This window comes from Hordeum vulgare, chromosome 7H (assembly GCF_904849725.1).
Source record: "Hordeum vulgare subsp. vulgare chromosome 7H, MorexV3_pseudomolecules_assembly, whole genome shotgun sequence".
NCBI classification, from domain to species: Eukaryota; Viridiplantae; Streptophyta; class Magnoliopsida; order Poales; family Poaceae; genus Hordeum; species Hordeum vulgare.
The window spans coordinates 393,662,023-393,679,713 of record NC_058524.1 but is presented as its reverse complement, the minus strand read 5'-3'; the positions used below and the strand labels follow the sequence as shown (position 1 = coordinate 393,679,713).

At 42.7% G+C, this 17,691-nt stretch overlaps 1 pseudogene; it reads right to left on the bottom strand.

Annotated features, from left to right (window-relative positions):
* Window positions 1-5,300: 5,300 nt before the first annotated feature.
* LOC123408956 lies at window positions 5,301-16,485 on the bottom strand (annotated as a pseudogene).
* Between the last annotated feature and the right edge of the window lie 1,206 nt (window positions 16,486-17,691).

Genomic DNA, 17,691 nt, shown 5'->3' with positions numbered 1-17,691 from the left:
CGGTGACCTTTCCTAGTGACAGAAGGGGCAGCAAGGCACGCATCATGTCGTTGCCATCAAGGGTAACAAGATGGGCTTTCATCATAGATTTGAGATTGTCCATATACATCATGTCATCTTGCTTAAGGCATTACTCTGTTCTTATGAACTCAACACACTAGATGCATGCTGGATAGCGGTCGACATGTGGAGTAATAGTAGTAGATGCAGAAAGTATCGGTCTACTCATTTTGGACGTGATGCCTATATGTATGATCATTGCCATAGATAACGTCATGACTTTGCGCGGTTCTATCAATTGCTCGACAGTAATTCGTTCACCCATCGTCTACTTTCTTTCATGAGAGAAGCCACTAGTTAACACTACGGTCCCCGGGTCTACTCACAATTATCATCTCCGCTTTTACTTTTACTTTGCTTTGTTTACTTTTTGCTTTCAGTTCTCACTTTGCAAACAATCTATATGGGATTGACAACCCCTTCATAGCGTTGGGTGGAAGCTCTTTGTGTTTGTGCAGGTACTTGTGACTTGACACGATCCTCTTACTGGATTCATACCTTGGTTCTCAAACTGAGGGAAATACTTACCGCCGTTGTGCTACATCACCCTTTCCTCTTCAAGGGAACACCAACGCAAGGCTCCAAGGCCGTGGGGGAATCCTTTGCGTACTTGCCAAGGAAATCCCTATAGGCGTAGCCAGCAGCAGAAGGATTTTTGGCGCCGCTGCCGGGGAGAGATCAAGTCAAGATCTATCCAAGTAAGTGTCACAAACTCATCTCTTGCATTTACCTTTTTTGCCAGTTGCCTCTCTTTTCCTCTCCCCCCACTTCACATTTGCCGTTTTCATTTTCCTTTCTCCTTTGCCGTTTTCATTTGCCTTTTTTGTTCGCCCTTTTCTCTCGTTTGCCTTTCCGTTTCTTGTGTGCTATGTGCCTTCAATATGCTTGCATCTTCGCTTGCTGAAAATCTAGTGATATGGATCCTCATCCACTTGCTAATCTCTTTAAGAGATCCAATTATGTTGATCCAATTGCTAGTGTGTTGAGTGCACTTGACTTTCTCTATGGATTTTTGCTTGAGATGCGTGAATCTGAGAATCGTGATGAAGAAATTTATGAAGTGATTCACGAGGGCTCCTTGAATGAAAAGCATGATTGCAATGGTTTCACTATAAATCCTATTAGTGACAATCATGCTAAAAATATGCAAAACCCTAAGCATGGGGATGCTAGTTTTGTTATGTCCCCTACTTGTTGCAATAATCATGATTGGGGTGATGATCTTTCTTATGATCTTGAAAATTTGTTCAAGCCTCGTGATGATTATGATATTTGCAATAATATTGAAAGTGGGATTGGAGAAGTCATGACTTTAGTTGATGATAATCCCACTATTTTTGAAGAGCGTCAACTTTGAATGCATGTGGATCATAAAAAGAATATCCTTTGTGATAGCTATTTTGTTGAATTTGATTATGATCCCACATGTAATTGCTATGAGAGAGCAAAATATTGTGGTAGAAACTTTCATCTTACCAAATTACCTCTCGTTATGTGGAGATTGCTATTGTCTCTTTCTTCTTCCTTGCATATGGCAACTATTGGTTGTCTTGACAATCTGTTTTCCTATAAAATGCCTATGCATAGGAAGTATGTCAGACTTAGATGTGATTTTCACTTGCATGCCTAGCTAAGGGCGTTAAACAATAACGCTTGTTGGGAGGCAACCCAATGAATTTGTCCCTTTTATTTCTGTTTTGTGTTTTCCACACTTTCATAATTCTGTTATGATTGTGTTTTTTGTGTTTCTTTTGCGTTTGTGCCAAGTGAAACCGTTATGATTAGTCTTGGGGATGATCGTTTGATCATGCTGGAAAAGACAGAAACTTTCTGCTCACGAAAAGAATTTTCATGTTTTTCTGTGAGAGCTTTTGAGTTGATTCTTTTTGCTGCTGATTGCTACGCGGATTCTTTAGACTGTCGTAATTGTTCAGAATTTTTGAAGTACAGAAGTATACGAAGTATACAGATTGCTACAGTCTGGTCTGCTGTTAACATATTCTATTTTTGTTGAGTTGGTTGCTTATTTTGATGAAACTATGGATAGTATCGGGGGGTATTAGCCATGGAAGATTGAAAATACAGTAACCCAACATCAACATACGTAGAATTTAAGTTTTCTACAGTACCTAAGGAAGTGGTGATTTGCTTTCTTATACTAATGATATCACGAGTTTCTGTTTAAGTTTCGTGTTGTGAAGTTTTCAAGTTTTGGGTGAAGTTCTTATGGACAAAGAGATAAAGAGTGGCAAGAGCTCAAGCTTGGGGATGCCCAAGGCACCCCAAGTTGATTCAAGGATGCCGAAAAAGCCTAAGCTTGGGGATGCCCCGGGAAGGCATCCCTTCTTTCGTCTTCAATCCATCGATAACGTTACTTGGGGCTATAGTTTTATTCACCAGATGTTATGTGTTTTGCTTGGAGCGTCTTGTATCGTAGGAGTCTTTTATTTTTTTGTGTCATAGTCTTCCTTGATGCACACCTAGAGATAGAGACATGCACTCACCATGATTTTGTCGAGCTTCACTTATATCTTTTTGTTAGGCAATTCAGCTCACATGTGTTTCACTTATATCTTTTGAGCTCGTTGATTTTGCTCTATGTGTTTCACTTCTATCTTTTAGAGCACGGAAGTGCGTGGCGTGGCAGTTGATCTATGCTATGAAAGTAGTCTCAAAAGGGGTAGTTATCCAAAGGGATATGAAAACTTCCACCTTCATGTGCATTGAGTAGTTAGACAAGTTTGATTCATCTCAATTAGTTTTGAGTTGTGGTTGTGGTAATATTGAATTTATACTAGTAAGGTGTTGTGGATCTAGAAATACTTGTGTTGAAGTTAGTGATTCCCGTAGCATGCACGTATGGTGAACCGCTATGTGATGAAGTCTGAGCATGATTAGTTTATTGCTTGTCATCCTTTGTGTAGCGGTCGGGATCGCGCGATGGTTTATACCTACCAACCCTTCCCCTAGGAGTATGCGTTGAATACTTTGTTTTGATTACTACTAAAACTTTTGCAACAAGTATATGAGTTCTTCATGACTAATGTTGAGTCCATGGTTTAGATGCACTTTCACCTTCCACCATCACTATCTTCTTTAGTGTCGTGCAACTTTCGCCGGTGCATAAAACCCACCATATAGCCTCCCTCAAAACAACCACCATACCTACCTACTATGGCATTTTCCAAGCCATTCCGAGATATATTGCCATGCAACTACCACCATGACATGTGCCACCACTTCTACATTGCCATTGCATGATCATAAGATAGCTAGCATGATGTTTCCATTGATGTCTATGCCATGCTAGATCATTGTCACTGTACAGTACCGAAGGCATTTCATATAGAGTCATCATTGCTCTAAGTTTGGAGTTGTAAGTGTGATGATCATCATTGATGGAGCATTGTCCCATGTGAGGAAATAAAAGAGGCCAGCGAAGCCTATTTACAAAAAGAGGCCAAAGATGCCCACAAAAAAAAAGAGGCCAAAGAGCCCACCAAAAAAATGAGAGAAAAAGAGAGAAGGGACAATGCTACTATCTTTCCACACTTGTGCTTATTAAGCACCATGATCTTCATGATTGAGAGTCTCTCATTTCGTCACCACCATATAGCTAGTGGGAAATTTTCATTATATAACTTGGCTTGTATATTCCAACTAGTTAAATACCCGTGCGTTGCTACGGGACATAAAAAATACATCGGACATTGTTTTATTTCGGATGTGTATGTCAAACATGATGGATGTTCACCATATAACGGTAATCACCAATTCTTTCTTCCACTTCTTTTTTTGTCATGTCTCACTTTTTAATGTGAAATAGTAGGGGAGACCCTTCATGTATTTTTTACAAATTAGAAGGTTGTGTTCTTAATTCCTCATGTCACCGTCTCTTTCACTACCTTTGTTGCATCCAGAAAAAATGGCTTTCTCCCCATTGTTCCCCCTCTCTACATCCATGGAATTCATCCAAGTTTTCTCTATCATTGTTTTCGATTCAAATGTTGTGTATTTTGCCCTAACTATCGCTTTGCCACTTCTTCAAAATATTAGAAGATCTATAAAATGATGCATATGTATTGAAAGGAACAATGAGTAGGGACGACGACCTACCAACAAAGGATCATATGATCAGAAACTTCCCTTGTATATCTCATATGGGATAGCCACGTGTATAAGCAATCTAACCTGAAACATGTATTGAACTAATATTGTCTCCATCAAACATAAAGATATTTCCATGATTAAAAATGCTCCAACGTCCTAGTATGATCATTTTGTTGAAGCAGGGTAATTGGTGCGTCTGATATGCATCAACGAGTATGCACATGAGTGGCGGGCCAAGGTCCTTCGACTGGTTGAATGAAAAAAAGTGAGTTGAGTACAAGAGAAAAGAGGTGCAACACTGGGTGAATATGTACATACAACATATATTTAAAGCTCTTCATCATCATACTTGTAGCCTTTCTTTAATAAAAATATATAGTAAGGATACAAAAATCTTACGGTATTAAGAAGTTGGTCCCAACTCTCTTGACATGCAAAGTGTCCATCTCAACATCCTCATTATCTAATTTATCTTAACACGCAATTTGTTCACCCCATCAAACTTTGATAAGAGATGTTGTTGGTCTACTAAATAGTAAATATGGTGTGGGAGATTGACCTAATTCACAAAGGGCATCATTTCTTCACGGAGAAGGCGATGGTACATATCTTGTTCAGTTATTCAAATATTTACAACTAAATATAATTTTATGAACATATTAATTAAAAATAAATTTTCTATTATTGATATGCATGAACCATTTCCAAACCTGTAGAGTTTTGGGAACTAAGTATGATTCAAGCAGAAATATACATAATGCCCACAAAATTGGAGCATACTACTTGGAGAAAGAGGCATAAGAAGGTTATTGAAATCATGATGAACCCAAAAATAGACTTATGTTTCCCAACTCTTGAAGAAATTCTGTAATGTGAGGATCACTTCAAAATCGGAAATAACACGAAAAAACTTTCAAATTGCGAAGATAAATAAACATGAAAACCATTGGACAATGTTCAGTTCTTTTTTGTGTTCACAATTTTGTATACGAGTATTGAATTACGGTCTAAAAAATAATGTAGTGATCCTGGAGTATGTTTCTTTATACTTTTATCCGCAGATCTAATGTAGCTTCCAAAACAATCTAAACTAGCGTGAAAGGTGACACTTATAAATTCAGCATCACCTGTCAAAATGGCCTCTTGAGTACCATGAAGTCCACCGTCTAGATGCACATGCATCGTACGCTGCCGCTGAATCCATTTAGCAGCTTCAGCAGCTAGCTGGCCCGATCCTTGGTCATGCCACCACAGCCAACCTGGAGCAGTACGAGCAACTTCAGCAAGGAACCCACACACAGCTCCTGGGCGCAGGACGTGTCGACGCCGGTGTCCGCGGGACGATACGTCAACTTCCTGGTCATGTAGGACACACGGAACATCTTCTTGACCAGCACCTGCACGACCAACTCGCATGACCAGCGTGTGCGCATGCGCGGACTCGAGGACTACGTCGGCGCACACCGCCCAGGAGGCTATCGAGCACGTCCAATGCCTTCTTGCTCGACTCCTTGTCAGCGTCCACGAGAAGATCCGGAACAACGGACACTAACAAGAGGGCGGTCATGCAATCGCAGCCAAAGACGAGGTAGTAGGCAATGACGAGCGCGACCTTGGTGACCTGCGGGGACACGGGGTTCTTGACGAGGCTGACGAGCGCTCTGCACATGCTGGGCATCCTTGAGATGATGTCGATGGTGTGCTAGTCGATGGACGAGGCGAGCTGGTGGGTGGCACCGGCGGTTGCGGTCGCTCTCCTTCCTGATGGCCCTAGCACTGACACCACCTACCCGCTGGCGACAACGTTCCTGTGTCGGGTGGCGGCGGACACGGTGCCGAGCACCTCGACCACGTTGGCCTCGGCGACTAGCACCTTGGGCGTGGGCACCCGTTCGGCTCGGTTGGCGACGCATCTGTCCTGGATCATGCGGCGCGTGGTGTGGTTGCCGTTGAGGTCGGCGAGCCGCACGGGGTCATGGATTTTTTCCTCAGGAAGTAGCGATTGTAGAGACGAAGGGATGGCGTGGAAGGGGATTTTTTTTAATTAAACCGATTGGTTTTTGAAGGGTTGAATAAAAATCGGTGGGGGAACGTTGGTGGAAGGGTAGCCAGAGTTAGCGTTGGAAGGGGGAGATAGAAGGAGGTCGAACCATCACGAGAGACGATAGATCCTCCTTTAATAGTAGAGTTGATGGGCTTCCTCAAAATTGCCTTAGGACTTCATGAGCAAGCAAGTTGGATGCACACCCACTAGTTTTCTTTAAGAGCTTTCACATACTCTTAGCTCTAGTGCATCATTTGTATGGCAATCCCTACTCATTCACATTGATATCTATTGATGAGCATCTCCATAGCTCATTGATATGCCTAGCCAATGTGACCATCTTCTCCTTGTTTGCCTTGCAACCTCCACCACACTCCATTCCACTTATAGTGCTAAAACCATGGCTCACGTTCATGTATTGCATGAGAGTTGAAAGAGTTTGAGTAAGTAAAGGTGTGAAAACAATTACTTGGCCAATACCGAGGTTGTGCATGATTTAAATTCGTTGTGCAAGGATGATAGAGCATAGCGAGACTATATGATTTTGTAGGGATAAATTTCTTTTGGCCTTGTTATTTTGAAAGTTCATGATTACCTTGCTAGTTTGCTTGAAGTATTATTGTCTCCACGTCAATAGGAAACTATTGTTTTGAATCTAACGGATCTGAACATTCACGTCACATAAGAAGAGTTGCAAAGGACATCTATGCTAGGTAGCATGAAAGCATCAAAAATTCATTCTTTATCACTTCCCTACTCGAGGACGAGCAGGAGTTAAGCTTGGGGATGCTTGATACGTCTCAAACGTATCTATAATTTTTTATGGTTTCATGCTGTTATCTTGTCAACTTTGGATGTTTTATATACCTTTTATATCTTTTTTGGGACTAACTTATTAATTCAGTGCCAAGTGTGAGTTCCTGTTTTTTCTGTGTTTTTGACTCTTTTCAGATCTGATTTTGGAACGGAGTCCAAATGGAATAAAATCCCCGAAATGAATTTTTCCAGAACAGAAGAAGATCGGGGAACTTGAGGGCCAAGGCAGGAGGCCCATAGGGGGCCCACAAGCCCTGTAGCCATGGCCAGGGGAGCACGTGGCTACCAGGCTTGTGGCCCCCCTGGAGCTCCCCTGCCCTAGCTCTTTCGCCTATATATTCCCTAATATCTCATAAAAATAAGGGCGTCCACGAAACCACTTTTCCGCCGCCGCAAGCTTCCGTTTCCGCGAGATCTCATCTGGAGACCCTTCCCGGTGCCCTGCCGGAGGGGACTTTGGAGCTGGAGGGCTTCTGCATCAACATCATTGCCTCTGCAATGACTCGTGAGTAGTCTACTTCAGACCTACGGGTCCGTAGTTAGTAGCTAGATGGCTTCTTCTCTCTCTTGGATCTTCAATACAAAGTTCTCCATGATCTTCATGGAGATCTATCCGATGTAATCCTCTTTGGCGGTGTGTTTGTCGAGATCCGATGAATCGTGGATTTGTGATCAGATTATCTATGAATTATATTTGAGTCTTTGCAGATTTCTTATATGCATGATTTGATATCCTTGTAAGTCTCTCCGAGTCTTGGGTTTTGTTTGGCCAACTAGATCTATGATTCTTGCAATGGGAGAAGTGCTTGGTTTTGGGTTCATACTGTGCGGTGACCTTTCCCAGTGACAGAAGGGGCAACAAGGCACGCATCGTGTTGTTTCCATCAAGGGTAACAAGATGGGCTTTGATCATAGATTTGCGATTGTCCATCTACATCATGTCATCTTGCTTAAGGCGTTACTCTGTTCTTATGAACTCAATACACTAGATGCATGCTGGATAGCGGTCGACGTGTGCAGTAATAGTAGTAGATGCAGAAAGTATCGGTCAACTTGTTTTGGACGTGATGCCTATATGTATGATCATTGCCATAGGTAACGTCATGACTTTGCGCATTTCTATCAATTGCTCGACAGTAATTCGTTCACTCACCGTCTACTTGCTTTCATGAGAGAAGCCACTAGTGAACACTACGGCCCACGAGTCTACTCACAATTATCATCTCCGCTTTTACTTTTACTTTGCTTTGTTTACTTTTTGCTTTCAGTTCTCACTTTGCAAACAATTTATAAGGGATTGACAACCCCTTCATAGCGTTGGGTGCATGCTCTTTGTGTTTGTGCAGGTACTTGTGACTTGACGCGATCCTCCTACTAGATTGATACCTTGTTTCTCAAACTGAGGGAAATACTTACCGCCATTGTGCTACATCACCCTTTCCTCTTCAAGGGAACACCAATGCAAGGCTCCAAGGCCGCGGGGGAATCCTTCACATACTTGCCAAGGAAATCCCTATAGGCGTAGCCAGGAGCACTAGCCTTGGGGCTCAAGAGAGCCCCAAGGGCGTCGGCCGAGAGGAGGAGGAGGACTCCAACTCCAATTCGGTTTGGGGAAGGAGGAGTCTGCCTCTTCCTTCCCACCTCCCTTTTTTATTTTCTCTTTGGTTTTTTTCCTTAGCGGACATAGCCAACTTGGGCTGGCCTCACCAGACCACTAAGGTCTGGTGCACCGCCCTTGGGCTACTAGGCTCACTCCCGGTGAAAATCCAGAACCCATTCGTCACTCTCGGTACACTCTCGGTAATGCCCGAAATCTTTCCGAAGATCAAATGAAACTATCTTATATATCAATCTTCGTTTCTGGGCCATTCTGGAAACCCTCGTGACGTCCGTGATCTCATTCGGGACTCCTAACAACCTTAGGTCACCAACACCTATAACTCAACTATACAATAACGTCACCGAACCTTAAGTGTGTAGACCATGCGGGTTCGAGAACTATGCAGACATGACCTGAGACACTCCCCGGTCAATATCCAATAGCGGGACCTGGATGTCGATATTGGATCCTACATATTCTACGGAGATCTTATCGGTTGAACCTATGTGGCAAGGATTCATATAATCCCGTATAACATTCCCTTTGTCCTTCGGTATGTTACTTTCCCAAGATTTGATCGTCGGTATCCCTATACCTATTTCAATCTCGTTACCGGCAAGTCTCTTTACTCGTTCCGTAATACAAGATCCCGTGACTAACACTTGAGTCACATTGCTTGCAAGGCTTATATGTGATGTTGTATTACCGAGTGGGCCCCGAGATACCTCTCCGTCACACGGAGTGACAAATTCCAGTATTGATCCATGCTAACTCAATGGGCAACTTCGAAGATACCTGTAGAGCACTTTTATAGTCACCCAGTAACGTTGTGACGTTTGATACACACAAGGTATTCCTCCGGTGTCAGTGAGTTACATGATCTCATGGTCATAGGAATGATACTTGAAACGTAGAAAACAATAGCAACAAAATGACACGATCACATGTGACGTTTATTATTTGGGTCTTGTCCATCACATCATTCTCCTAATGATGTGATCCAGTCATCAAGTGACAACACTTGCAAATGGTCAGAAAACCTTAACCATCCTTGACCAACTGGCTAGTCAACTAGAGGCTCACTAGGGACATTGTTTTGTCTATATATTCACACATGTATCTATGCTTTCATTCAATACAATTATAGCACGGATAATAAACGATTATCTTGAAACAGGAAATATAATAATAACTATTTTCTCATTGCCTCTAGGGCATATTTCCAACAGTCTCCCACTTGCACTAGAGTCAATAATATAGTCTAACGTCGCTATGTGATTTACATTGGAATGAATCTAACACTCATACAGTTCTAGTGTTGATCATGCTTCGCTCGTGGAAGAGGTTTAGACAACGGATCTGCAACATTCATATCTGTGTGCACTTTGCAAATATTTACGTCCTCTCCTTCGACATAGTCGCGGATGAGGTTGAAGCATCGTTTGATGTGTCTGGTCTTCTTGTGAAACCTTGGTTCCTTTGCTAGAGCAATGGGACTAGTGTTGTCACAGAATAGAGTTATTGGATTTTGTGCGCTCGACACAACTCCAAGATCTGTCATGAACTGCTTCATCTAGACACCCTCATTAGCTGCCTCCGAGGCAACCATGTACTCCGCTTCACATGTAGAATCTGCTACGACGCTTTGCTTGGAACTGCACCAGCTTACCGCACCCTCATTAAGAATAAATATGTATCCGGTTTGAGACTTAAAGTCATCCGAATCAATGTCAAAGCTTGCATCAACGTAACCCTTTATGATGAGCTCTTCGTCACCTCCATAAACGAGAAAAATTTCCTTAGTCCTTTTCAGGTACTTTAGAATATTCTTGACCGCCGTCCAGTGATCCACTCCTAGATTACTTTGAAACCTGCCTGCCATACTTATGGACAGGCTCACGTCCGGTCTTGTGCACACCATTGCATACATGATAGACCCTATGGCTGAAGCATAGGGGACGATACTCATCTTTTCTCTATCTTCCGCAGTTACTGGACAGTGAGTCTTACTCAACTTTATACCTTGTAACACTGGCAAGAACCCCTTCTTAGACTGCTCCATTTCGAATTTCTTCAATACTTTATCAACGTATGTGCTTTGTGAAAGTCCTATTAGGCGCCTCGATGTATCCCTATAGATCTTAATGCCTAATGTGTAAGCAACTTCTCCTAGGACTTTCATTGAAAAACATTTGTTCAAGTAATCTTTTACACTCTCTAAAAACTCCATGTTGTTTCCAATCAGCAATATGTCATCCACATATAATATTAGAAACTCTACCGAGCTCCCACTCACTTTCTCGTAAATACAAGATTATTCAACAACTTGTATAAACCCAAATGCTTTGATCACCTCATCAAAGCGCTTATTCCAACTCCGAGATGCGTGCACCAGTCCATAAACGGATCGCTGGAGCTTGCACACTTTGTTAGCATTCTTTGGATCGACAAAACCTTTGGGTTGCTTAATATACAACTCTTCCTTAAGAAAACCATTAAGGAACGCCATTTTGAAATCCATCTGCCAGATTTCATAATCGAAAAATGCAGCTATTGCTAACATCATTCGGACGGACTTAAGCATCGCTACCGGTGAGAAAGTATCATCGTAGTCAACTCCTTGAACTTGTGAAAAACCCTTTGCCACAAGTCGAGCTTTATAAACGGTCACATTACCGTCTGCGTTCGTCTTCTTCTTAAAGATCCACTTGTTCTGAATAGCCTTGCGACCTTCAGGTAATACTTCCAAAGTCCACACTTTGTTTTCATACATAGATCATATCTCGGACTTCATGGCCTCTAACTATTTGTTGGAATCCGGGCCCACCATTGCTTCTTCATAATTCACAGGTTTATTGTTGTCTAGCAACATTATAGATAAGACATGATTCCTATACCACTCAGGAGCAGTACGTGATCTTCTTGACCTGCGAGGTCCAATAGTAACTTGATCTGAAGCTTCATGATCATCATCATTAGCTTCCTCCTCAACCGGTGTTGCCTCGACAGTGGTTTCCCTCTGCCCTGCGCCACCATCTAGAGGGAGCAGAGGTTCTACAACCTCATCAAGTTCTATCTTCCACCCGTTCAATTCTTTCGAGAGAAACTCCTTCTCAAGAAAATCTCCGTTCTTAGCAACAAACACTTTGCCCTCGGATCTGAGATAGAAGGTGTACTCAACTGTCTCTTTTGGGTAACATATGAAGACGCAATTTTCCGCTTTGGGTTCCAGCTTTTCAGGTTGAAGCTTTTTGACATAAGCATCGCATCCCCAAATTTTAAGAAACGACAACTTTGGACTCTTGCCATGCCAAAGCTCATATGGTGTCATCTCAACGGATTTTGATGGTGCCCAATTTAAAGTGAATGCAGTTGTCTCTAATGCATGACCCCAAAATGATAAAGGAAAATCGGTAAGAGACATCATAGATCGCACCATATCTAACAAAGTACGATTACGATGTTCGGACACACCATTACGCTGTGGTGTTCTAGGTGGTGTCAAGTGTGAAACGATTCCACATTGTCTTAAGTGAGCACCAAACTCGAAACTCAGATATTCGCCCCCACGATCAGATCGTAGGAACTTGATCTTCTTGTTATGATGATTTTCAACTTCACTCTGAAATTGGTTGAACTTTTCAAATGTTTCAGACTTGTGCTTCATCAAGTAGATATATCCATATCTACCCAAATCATCAGTGAAGGTGAGAAAATAACGATATCCGCCGCGCACCTCCACACTCATTGGACCGCACACATCAGTATGTATGATCTCCAACAGGTCATTTGCACGCTTCAGTGTTGGGGAGAACGGAGTCTTAGTCATCTTGCCCATGAGTCATGGTTCACACGTGTCAAGTGATTAAAAGTAAAGTGACTCCAAAAGCCCATCAGTATGGAGTTTCTTCATGCGCTTTACACCAATATGACCTAAGCGGCAGTGCCACAAAAAGGTGGCGCTATCATTATTAACTCTACATCTTTTGGTCTCAATGTTATGCATATGTGTGTCATCACAATCAAGATTCCATATGAACAAACCCCTCACATTGGGTGCATGACCATAAAAGATATTACTCATAAATATAGAACAACCATTATTCTCTGACTTAAATGAGTAACCGTCTCGCAATAAAGAAGATCCAGATATAATGTTCATGCTTAAGGCAGGCACTAAATAACAATTATTTAAGTTCATAACTAATCCTGATGGTAATGGAAGTGAGACTGCGCTGACAGCGATTGCATCAACCTTGGAACCGTTTCCCATGCGCATCGTCACTTCATCCTTCGCCAGCCTTCGTTTATTCTGCTGTCCCTGCTTCGAGTTGCAAATATGAGCAACAGAACCGGTATCAAATACCCAGGCACTACTATGAGAGTTGGTTAGGTACACATCAATAACATGTATATCACATATACCTAGTTTGGCCTTGGCTGCCTTCTTATTAGCCAAATACTTGGGGTGGTTGCGGTTCGAGTGACCCATCCCCTTGCAATAATAGCACTTTGTTTCTGGCTTAGGTCCAGCCTTGGGTTTCTTTGTCGGGTTAGCAACAGTTTTGCCGCTCTTCTAGGAGTTACCCTTCTTGCCTTTGCCGTTTCTCTTGAAACCAGTGGTATTATTGACCACCAACACTTGATGCTCTTTTCGGAGTTCTGACTCTGCGACCATCAACACAAAGCTCTTGTAGCTAGGTGGCAGTGATTGAAGAATTCTGTCATTGTTAGCCTCTTCCGGGAGTTCAATCCCCCGCTCAGCTAGACGGTTTGGGTACCGAGACATTTTGGGCACATGTTCACTAACAGACGAATTCTCCTCCATCTTGCAAGCATAGAATTTATCGGAGGTCTCATACCTCTCGATCCGGGCGTTCTTCTGAAAGATAAACTTCAACTCTAGGAATATCTCATATGCTCCATGACGTTCAAAGCATCGTTGAAGTCCCGGTTCCAAGCCATACAAGACTGCACATTGAACTACTGAGTAGTCCTCCTTACGTGATTGCCAAGCGTTCAAAACATCTTGGTCAGACATAGATGGTCGTTCATCTCCTAGCGCAGCATCAAGGACATAATTCTTTTTCCTAGCTTGTAGGATGAGCCTAAAATTATGAGCCCAGTCTACAAAGTTTCTACCATCGTCTTTCAGCTTAGCTTTCTCATTGAAATTCAGGGTTGCTACTCCGTGAGCCATTGATCTAGAACATAAAATATTGCAAAGTAGACTTAGACTATGTTCAATACAATTAGAGTTTAACTCACTACAAGAAATATGTTAACTTCCGACCTTCAATATTGGTCACCGAATGGTCGTTGATTTCCATTTGCGACCTTTTTACGACCAAAAACAGACGGTCAAAAGTTGAGGGTCTCTAATGAACTATAACGACCTTTTTTCTGGAATGGTCGAAGACATTTATGACCAAACGAAAGCATTGAAATTATTTTGGTCGTCGGTTGTCTGCCCAAGCCGCATAGGATCCAACGTGGCAAGCTGACGTGGCATTAGAATCAGCCCCGCCCAGTTCAATGTTTTAGATGGGCCGAGCCCATTAATTCAGCCTTTTTAAGTCATTTTTGTCAACTACATGGGCCAAGCCGAACAATTTAGTTTTTTTGGGCCATGGCCTTCTTACAATCAATTTATTTTTATTTTCACCCATTATATTATAGATTTGGTCGCACTAGTCAAATGGGTCCCACTTGTCATAATTTCATACATAAGTCCCACTTGTCAAAAATTTCAAATTGCTCAAATTATTTTCATTGGTTCCTACTAGTCAAGCTTCCGTTTCACATTTTTTCAACATGCATAATCACTATTTCAAACAGATCAGAACAAAAATAATTCATCAAATAACATTAAATTAATATATTACAATCTGTTACAATATTACAATTTACATTCTACTATAGTCAAACTGATCAAACAAATCTTTGTTGACTAGGGCTTCACTCCTTTGCACTTGGTTTCAAGTGCTTCAAACTTCAAATTTCATAGGCCCGTAGCTCCTGTAAAAGAGTGAACATAAATGCTTCCAACATTAGATTGTACTGAAATGGCAACACTAATGTATGCATCAAAGCAGATCTAAAAAAGGCAAACAAAATATGAATTATGGTGCACTTAATAAGATGTGATCAGTTTCAATACAGTTTCAGTACATGCTTAAGTGCATGAGTTTCAATACAATATGCCAGCTTTATAACGAAGGAAGAAATACTTCACACATCCATCTAATCAGTTTCAAAACTAATTCAAACGCCATTGTAATTAGATGAGCATACAGGTGACCATGAGCATGTAGCATACTTCATGTTCAAATGTGTTGAACCCACAAAGCCAGGCGACTAGGTATTTTAATTGCTTATTAAAACCGGTTACAAGTTGGACAAGAATAATATTAAAAGCGACATTTCCTAATATAACAAGCGAACCACAGTAGCAAGTGTAATTAATGGCATGTGGTGGTAGTGATGAAGACAAAAATGTGTGATCTAATACATAGGAAAAAGTTTGATTATCCAAATGTTTTAAGGCATTACTATGGAAAAAGTTTGATTTTCCAGATCCATTTGCACCAACTACAACAAACATTTAAATCAATGTTAGTGCACCAGCAACACAAAAACTATGCGATGAACTCTAAAGTGGACTTCTATGATACTTACAATAAACTGATACTTCAGTTCAGTACTTAACCAATATTTCATCACGGAAGACAAAGAATGGAAATCTCTACCATGGAACAACAAAAACATCTTATATTAGTGCACAGAGGTAGTAGTATCCGAAAAATCTCAAATAGAAAGAATACAACTTATGGCACTATTACTGGAAGAGAGTAAAAGTTGACGATGATATCTTCCTCTTGTATGCGGTACATTCATCATGATATTCAATAATTGGTAGTACTACGAAAGGTAAAAAAATCACTATATCTCTCTTGTACCAAATATTCTAGTTGCCATTTTGCTGAAGACATCAACCAAGGCGTACCATTGCTCGTAGTTGACGGGCTTCTGGGGCAACACCGCATACACCTCGAGGAGCAAATCGTTGAGACCGGAAGGCGGCCGGGATTGACTGACATCGCAGCCAGCAACAGCTCCTCGTTATCCTCCGCGTGGCTGTGTAAATCCGTGCAGGACCAGACAAGAAGCATCGGTAAGAAACATAGAAGACCGCAAAATAATTCAGTAAAATGCGGGGAGAAAATCTCCTATCCAGGCACGACAAGATATAATGGTATGAAGAAAATTCAGATAAATAGCTAGGTACACACAACTTGGAGGAATATTTGACTAGCTAAACTGAACACCATGCACACTCTGTGGAGCTGAACTTCAACTCTGAAAGACAAACAAAGCAAGTATGAGTTTCTCAGTCATTCCATCGATTAGAGAGTGTGGCACATGGATAGAGGGGGGCTGCGAACAGTGGGTAGCAAGTAGTGTAGTACCTTGTGAATCGCAGACGCCGAGCTCGCCCTCGCCGGACCTATGAACGGTCCAAGAAAACATGAGAGATCTACAGGGAGCAATTTGGTCCAAGGCATATCTAATCTATGAACCGTCCGAGGAACGGGGAGGGGGGTCGGAGAGCTGGGGAGCGGGAGTACGAACTCGTCGGAGTCGGAGCCGGAGTAGGTGTTGGAGGCGCCAGAGTAGGTGTCAGCATCGGCGCGGCCGCGGCCACGGGCAGCATGGTCGCCGGCGACGGCTTGGCGTCGTTGGCCGCGGCGGGGCGTCGGATCTCCTCGAGCAGCGCCACCACATCCTTCATCGTTGGCCGGTCATCCGCGCGGCGGGACACGCAGAGCACGGCCCCGACCAGCACCTGGCGCATCTCGTGCGCGTCCGCCTCGTCGGTGCTCTCCCTGAGCCGTGCGGCCTAGCATGGCGTCCCGAGGCCTTGCTCTCCCATTGCGGATGTGCTCTTGTCGATCTGGGAAAGAGACAAGATGAGGTGAGGAAGCACCTACACACGCAGATTGAGAGAGATGGAGGATTCATACCAGATCCGGTGCTAGGTCGCCATCGGTGGGTGATACGTCTCCATCGTATCTACTTTTCCAAACTCTTTTGCCCTTTTTTTTGGACTCTAATATGCATGATTTGAATGCAACTAACCCGGACTGACGATGTTTTCAGCAGAATTGCCATGGTGTTGTTTTTGTGCAAAAATGAAAGTTCTCGGATCGTCCTGAAAATTTACGGAGAATATTTCTGGAAAATATGAAAAACACCTGCGCAAAGATCCACCGGAGGGGATGGGCCAGTGGGCCACAAGCCCTGTTGCCCCCCCCCCCCGGCAGGGGCAACCAAGCTTGTGGGGCCCACGTGGGGCTGCCGCCCCCAACTCCAGCTCTATAAATTCACTTTCGTCCAGAAAAAAAATCAAGAGAGAAGATTTCATCGCGTTTGCGATACGGAGGCGCCGCCACATCCTGCTCTTCATCTAGAGGGCAGATCAGGAGTCCGTTTTGGGCTCCGGAGAGGGGAAATCGTCGCCATCGTCATCATCAACCTGCTTCCCTCTCCAATTCCATGAAGCTCTTCATCGTTCGTGAGTAATCTATTCGTAGGCTCGTTGGGCGGTGATGAGTAGGATGAGATCTATCATGTAATCGAGTTAGTTTTGACGGGGATTGATCCCTAGTACCCACTATGTTCTGAGATTGATGTTGCTACTACTTTGCCATTCTTAATGCTTGTCACTAGGGCCTGAGTGCCATGATTTCAGATCTGAAATTATTATGTTGTCACCAATATATGCGTGTTTTAGATCCGATCTTGCAAGTTGTAGTTACCTACTATGTGTTATGACCCAGCAACCCCAGAGTGACAATAACCGGAACCACTCCCGGTGATGACCATAGTTTGAGGAGTTCATGTGTTCACCAAGTGCTAATGCGTTGTTCCGATTCTTTATTAAAAGGAGAACCTTAATATCCCGTAGTATCCTTTTGGACCCCGCTGCCATGGGAGGGATGGACAATAGATGTCATGCAAGTTCTTTTCCCTAAGCACGTACGACTACACACGGAATGCA